This window comes from Hyperoodon ampullatus (assembly GCF_949752795.1).
Source record: "Hyperoodon ampullatus genome assembly, chromosome: 12".
Taxonomy (NCBI): Eukaryota; Metazoa; Chordata; class Mammalia; order Artiodactyla; family Ziphiidae; genus Hyperoodon; species Hyperoodon ampullatus.
In genome coordinates, this window is record NC_136925.1 from 41,302,676 (window position 1) to 41,310,251 (window position 7,576).

General features: G+C 42.3%; 1 pseudogene across 1 annotated transcript; it reads right to left on the bottom strand.

Annotated features, from left to right (window-relative positions):
• Window positions 1-5,346: 5,346 nt before the first annotated feature.
• LOC307061184 (small ribosomal subunit protein uS5-like) lies at window positions 5,347-6,645 on the bottom strand (annotated as a pseudogene). The gene is made up of 2 exons: window positions 5,919-6,645; window positions 5,347-5,537 (listed from the first exon to the last, which is right to left on the bottom strand). The product of its transcript is annotated as a small ribosomal subunit protein uS5-like (transcript).
• Window positions 6,646-7,576: the final 931 nt, after the last annotated feature.

Below are 7,576 nucleotides of genomic sequence, written 5' to 3' on the forward strand. Positions count from 1 at the left end.
GGGCTCAGTAGTTGTGGCTCACGGGCTCTAGAGCGCAGGCTCAGTACTTGTGGTGCAGGGGCTTAGTTGCTCCACGGCATGTGCGATCTTCCTGGACCAGGGCTCGAACCCATGTCCCCTGCATTGGCAGACGAATTCTTAACCGCTGCACCACCAGGGAAGTCCTGAAGCTCAGGTTCTTTATGTCTCAGCACAGAAGGAATTCAGTGAGAGGCAAAGTGACAGGCAAGTAGATTTATTAATATAGGACACTTGTGAGGGATACAAGCAGGCAGGCAAGGGGACTCTGCCCTGAGAACTAAGTGGGAAAGCAAGTTTATTCAGGGAGATACACACTCCATAGACAGAGTGTGGGTCATTTTTATGGGCTGGGTAATTTCATAGGCTAACAAGTGGGAGGATTATTCCAACTATTTTGGAGAAGGCACAGAGATTTCCAGGTATTGGGCCACCGCCCACTTTTTGGCCTTTTATGGTTGGCCTTGTAACTGTCCTGGCACCTGTGGGTGTGTCATTTAGCATGCTAATGTATTACAATGAGCATATAATGAGGCTAAAGGTCTACTGAAAGTCGAATCTTCCGCCATCTTGGGCCGAATCAGTTCTAACCAGTTTATGTCTTATCCTCAATGACTGTGTCTTTCTTTTAAAGGTAGTGCCCTGCCCCCTTCCCTCCTGTTTCACAACTGTGTGCAGTGACTATATACAATTTAGAGAATCCTGAGGCTTTGCTTCCTGTGTATAACAGCCTTATGTGGGGTGGTATTATTCCCAAAGCAGACGATTCTTCAGATAACTAGAGGAAAAATCTAGTCAACTAAAAAAAACTCATTTCCTAATCATGTTGGTTAAGTATATTCTTTTCCAAGCCTGCCAGATTTCTGGATGAATCCAGCATTCATACAGATGATTCATGATACCCTAAGCTCCAATCTTTATTATCTTCCCTCCATTTCAGCCACCCTAGCAGTATGGGAGATTAGAGACACAGAATAACCCTCTCTCTCTCTCTCTCTCTCTCACACACACACACACACACACACACCCCTGCATAGAACATAAGAAACATCTGTTCAAATACATTACTGAGTTAGCAAAAAGTTAAGGAACACTCAGAGGCCAAAAGCCAAGTGAAAGCAGGAATTTGGAGAGGAAAACAAGCACAAAAGGAAGATTTTATGGGGGGTGGAGGGTATCTTCTAAATTCTGGTGACCTTGAACTAGAGTTCTAATGGTCATGAAGGATATGGGAACAGGAAACAAGGCAAAGACCCCAGCCAAGGTAGGGAGTCTAATAGGAGATCCTCACAAACTAGGACACCTTACCTGTCTTGACCTTGGCTCTAGATAGAAGGGAAGGAAAAGCTACCCAAATAATTTGCAAATACAAGCAAAGATTCGTGGCCCAATTCAAACTACCTCTTGTTAGGAGATAATTCTTCATGACTCTGTCAAGTTTCTGCACATCTTGTGAGCAGAGGTACTGACTGTCTTTTCAACAGTTTATATAGTAAGCAGTCTTGGAGGATAATGATAGCACCTCCCTCTGGAGACAGATTTGCTTACAACCTTGGAAGAGAGCCATATGTCTACCTCTGGGAAAAAAGGCAGGCATGCTTACTGCCCATTATAAAATATCCATGTTCTGTAAGTTCTGTGTTCCTTTCCTGTAGTGAGACCTACTGCATGTATAGATGTCACCTAGCCTGCTTTGTGTGCCCTGTGGGAATTGGGACTTGGGGAACCAACACAAATGCTGACACTCTGTTATTGGTTTGAGTAATAACCTGCCCTTAGTCTCTATCACAAGAGTAGCATGTCTTCTGCTAAAAATCCATGCAACTATGGCAGGCTAACTGTGGCAGGTAAAATCTCAGACCTTTCACAGTTCTTAATGTCTAGGTGGCCCCAAACACTTTATGCTGAAATTTTATTTTAAATTGGTCCTAGGTTGGTAGTACCCATAGACAGCTAGTATAAGCAAAAGAAAATCCTCTCTAGAAAACACCCTTCAACTCAGGCCTCAAACATTTCCCACAGATAATGTAAAGGAACCATGAGCTTTTAGTCAATTTATAAAACACACAAGAAAAAAAGATACTATGAATCAGAAGCAATTTCAGAAAAGCTTCAGATATTAGAATTATTACAGAATATAAAATAAATATGTTTAACATCTTTAAAGAAATAAAAGACAAGGTTGAAAATTTGAGTAAGAAACAAGAAGTTGTTAAAAAATGACCAGTCAATTTGCAAAGGAACCAAATAAGACCTCTAGAAATGAAATATATAATTGTTGAAGTGAAAATTTTAATGAACGGGTTAAACATCATTAGAAATGTAGCTGAAAAGAGAATTAGTACACTGGAAAATAGATCTAAAGAAATTACCCAGAATGTAATAGAGAGCAAATATGAAAGCAAGATTACAAGCCATGAAAGATAGAGTAAAAAGGCTGATATATGTTGAATCAGAGTTCCAAAGAAAAGAATGAAGAGGCAATATTAAAGTGATAATGGCTGAAAATTTTCCAGAATTGGTGAAAGAAACTGTTAGTTTCCTACCACAATGTAACAAATTACCATAACTTAATGGCTTAAGACAACACAAATTTATTAGCTTACGATTCTGTACGTGAAAAGTCCAATTCAAGTCTCATTGGGCTAAAATCAAGATGTTGGCATGTCTGTGTTCCTTTTTGGAGTCTCTAGTAGAACATCTGTTTCCTTGACCTTTGCAGCTTCTAGAAGCTGCCTATATTCCTTGGTTCCTGGCCCTCTTCCTCCATCTTCAAAACCAGCAACAGCAGGTCAAATTTTTCTCATATCACGTCATTTCTGACCCTTCCTTTTCTGCCTCCCTTTTCCATAATGAAGGACCTTTGTGATTATATTGGGCCCACCTGGATAATGCAAGATCATCTCTCTATTTTGAAGTCATCTAATTAGCAATCTTATTTTCATCTGCAACCTTAATCCATCTTTGTCAGGTAACCTAACATATTCATAGGTTCTGAAGATTAGGACATGGACATCTTTGAGGGTTTATTAATCTGCCTACCATAGACATTAATCTACATGTCTAAGAATCCCAATAAATTTTAAGTAGAATAAAAAGAATCTATGCCTAGTCAAAATCCACACTTAGTCATGTCATAATGAAACTTCAGAATGCCAAAGACAAAGAATATACGAAAACATCCAGGGAGAAGAGAGATTTCCTACAAGTGGACAATAATTATACTAATAGTTGACCTAACACAACAACTCAAGTCAAAGACAAAAGAATATCTTTATTCTTTTAAGAACAAATAATAGTCAACTTACACTTATTTACCCAAAAATTGTATTTTAAGAACAAGTGATGGGGGGGATAAATTGGGAGATTGGGATTGACATATATACACCAATATGTATAAAGTAGATAAGTAATAAGAACCTGCTGTAGGGCTTCCCTGGTGGCGCAGTGGTTGAGAGTCCGCCTGCCAGTGCAGGGGACGCGGGTTCGTGCCCCGGTCCGGGAGGATCCCACATGCCGCGGAGCGGCTGGGCCCGTGAGCCATGGCCTCTGAGCCTGCGCATCCGGAGCCTGCGCATCCGGAGCCTGCGCATCCAGAGCCTGTGCTCCGCAACGGGAGAGGCCACAGCAGTGAGAGGCCCGTGTACTGCAAAAAAAAAAAACAAAACCAAAAAACCCTGCTGTATAAAAAATAAATAAAATTCAAAAAACAAAAACCCTTTGGGTGACTTTGATTGTTTGCTGATTTCAGAAGTGTTTTGTGTGTGTTTTATGGCGGAAGGAACTCTTAAATAAATCTAAAAAAAAAAAAGAACACGTGATAAACAATTTTCTAACCAAGTGTAAACTCAGAATTTTCCACTCAAAGACACTCAAGATCTTCTAAAGGGCACACTAGGCTGAAATTAAGCATACATGGATCTGAGATGCAAGAAAGAATGATGAAAAAAGAAATTGCAGAATATGCATTAGCCAGACTTTTACTACAATGTGCTGCATATTAAACCACACCATAAATTTACCAACAATAAGCATTTATTCTCATGCTTACTGGTCTGCAGGCCCACTATGGTATAGCTAATCTAGGTTGCCTCAGCTCTGCATCAAGCTTCAGGCTGCAGGTTGGGCTCAGGCTTGCTCTTCTTGTCTCATTCTGGGTGCAAGGGCTGAAGGGGAAGTAACTACTGTTGACCAGTGTGTGTATCTCCCACTAGATTGCAAGTACTTTGGGGAATGGCAAGGAGCATACTTTATTCACTATGGAATTCCTGGTAGCTTGTGCTTTGCCTAATACCAAGAGGGAATACAAGAAGTTTTTGCTAAAGAGATGCATAAATCAACCATAATTGCCATTATGAATTGTAAGTATGTTACAGTTATGGATTGCATTCATAATTGCCAAAGAGCCCAGCAAATGTTAGTACTTAGTACATGTCCAATAATATAGTTCAGCACTTTAAAGGAAAGAGAGAGGCACTTCCCTGGTGTTCCAGTGGCTAAGACTCTGCGCTCCCAATGCAGGGGGCCTGGGTTCGATCCCTAGTCAGGGAACTAGATCCCACGCACTGCAGCAAAAAAGATCCCACGTGCCGCAACTAAGACCCAGCGCAGCCAAATAAGTAAGTATTTAAAAAAAAAAGAAAAAGGAAGGAGAGCGGGAGGGAAGAAAGGAGGAAAAAAGAAAGAAGAGAATTTGATAGATTTTTAAAGTAAATGTATCTAAAATGACCTGTACTTACCTACTAAACCTTTCAATTCACTTGGCCTGTTGATAACAAAATAATTTTCTATTGTTAACATGGCCTTTTGAAGATAGGTCTCCAAAATACAGAGACAATTTTTAAGTTGAAGTATAGTTGATTTACAATGTTGTGTTAATTTCTGCATTACAGCAAAGTAATTCAGTTATACATATATATACATATTCTTTTCCATTATGGCTTATTACAGGATATTGAATATAGTTCCCTGTGCTATACAGTAGGTCTGTATCTGCTTTATATATAGCAGTTTATATCTGTTAATTCCTAACTCCTAATTTATCCCTCTTCCATCCCCTTTCCCCTTTGGCAACCGTAAGTTTATTTTCTATATCTTTGAGTCTGTTTCTGATTTGTAAATAAGTTCATTTATGTAATATTTTACATCCCACATGTAAGTGATATCATATGGCATTTGTCTTTCTCTTTCTGATTTACTTCACTTAGTATGACAATCTCTAGGTCCATTCATGTTGCTGCAAATGGCATTATTTCATACTTTTATATGGCTGAGTAGTATTCCATTGTGTATATATATCATATCTTTTTTTTTTTTAAACCACTTCATTCACTTTATTTTTCTCATATAAAACTATGTGGTGGCTACAGCTGGAGCCTGGGTCCTCTGCAGGGAAACTCTGGTGTGGGTTTTTACAAGATGGTCAGTGAATTCCTGATACGGAGACTTGGTGAACACCGTCGCTTTCCAGAGATCAGGAGTGAGATAATTGTAGGTCTCAGAATGGCATCAAAAGTGGCCTTGGGGGCTTCCCTGGTAGTGCAGTGGTTGGGAATCTGCCTGCCAATGCAGGGGACATGGGTTCGAGCCCTGGTCTGGGAAGATCCCACATGCCGTGGAGCAACTAGGCCCGTGTGCCACAACTACTGAGCCTGCACTCTAGAGCCCATGAGCCACAACTACTGAGCCCACATGCTACAACTGCTGGAGCCCTCGCACCTGGGGCCTGTGCTCTGCAGCAGGAGAAGCCACCACAATGAGAGGCCCGTGCACCACAATGAAGGGTGGCCCCCACTCGACACAACTAGAGAAGGCCCACACGCAGCAGCAAAGACCCAATGCAGCCAAAAATAAATAAATTAAGTAAATAAATTTTTTTTTAATTAAAAAAAAAAAGTGGCCTTGGTGAAGTTGCCTAGTGTGGTGGTGCAGCTCCTGGCAGAGGTATAGCAGTCATTAATTCTGGCCATCGTCAGTAGCTCCTTGGGCACAGGGGCTGAGATGATGCCAGTGCCCCTGGGAGCAGAGATGAGGCACACCAGCACAGAGCCACAGTGGCCAGTCACCCTGCAAGGGACGGTATGGGGCTTGGCTGATCTTGTTCCCTCAGTAGCATCGCCACACATGGACGATGGAGAGCTTGGCCAGAATGATGGCCTCATGGGTGGCAGTGGCTACCTCCTTACAGCACTTGACACCCAAACCAACATGTCCATTGTAGTTCCCAATGGTGACAAATGCCTTGAATCTGGTCCACTAGCCAGCACGGGTGTGATTTTACACAGGCATAATCTTCAAAACCTTGTCCTTGAGGGATGCCCCCAAGAAAAAGTCAATGATCTCAGATTCCTTGATGGACAGAGAGAAGAGATAGATCTTCAGGGACTTGATCTTCATGTCCTTGACCAGGAAGCCCAGCTTGGTGATGGGGAGCCACTCCTTGTGGCTCCTTGTCCTCAGCCTTGCCTCCGTGAGCTCTGCTGTCTCTGCCCCCACCGAGATGCAGACCACAACCCCGGGCCCGGGCCCAGTCCCTGCTACCAAAGCCTCTGCTGAAGACACTGGGGCCTCCCATTCCAGGGCCCCGGGGCCTCTGGGCCCTCCTGCAGCACTGCCGTCATCCACCATTTGGTGTTTTTACAGCAAAGAAGCTATACCACATCTTCTTTATCCATTCATCTGTTGATGGACATTTAGGTTACTTCCATGTCTTAGCTATTGCAAATAGTGCTACTATGAACATTGGGGTGCATGTATCTTTTCAAATTAGAGTTTTCTCCAGATACTTGCCCAGGGGTGGGATTGCATGGTCATATGGCAACTCTGTTTTTAGACTTTTAAGGAACTTCCATAATATTTTCCATAGTGGCTGCACCAATTTACATCCCCACCAACAGTTTAGGAGGGTTCCCTTTTCTCCACACCCTGTCCAGCATATTTTATTTGTAGACTTTTTGTTTGTTTGTTTGTTCGGTACGCGGGCCTCTCACTGTTGTGGCCTCTCCCGTTGCAGAGCACAGGCTCCGGACGCGCAGGCTCAGCAGCCATGGCTCACGGGCCCAGCCGCTCTGCGGCATGTGGGATCTTCCCGGACCGGGGAATGAACCCATGTCCCCTGCATCGGCAGGCGGACTCTCAACCACTGCGCCACCAGGGAAGCCCTATTTGTAGACTTTTTAATGATGGCCATTCTGACCAGTGTGAGGTGGTACCTCATTGTAGTTCTGATTTGCATTTCTCTAATTATTAGTGATATTGAGCATCTTTTCATGTGCCTTGTGGCCATCTGTATGTCTTCTTTGGACAAATGTCTTTTTAGTTCTGCCCATTTTTTGATTGGGTTGTTTTTTTTGTTGTTGTTATTGAGTTGTATGATCTGTTTGTATATTTTGGAAATTAAACCCTTGTCAGTTGCATCATTTGCAAATATTTTCTCCTAGTCCGAAGGTTATCTTTTCATTTTTGTTTATGGTTTCCTTTGCTGTGCAAAAGCCTATAAGTTTGATTAGGTCCCAATTTGTTTATTTTTGCTTTCATTTCTGTTGCCTTGGGAGACTGA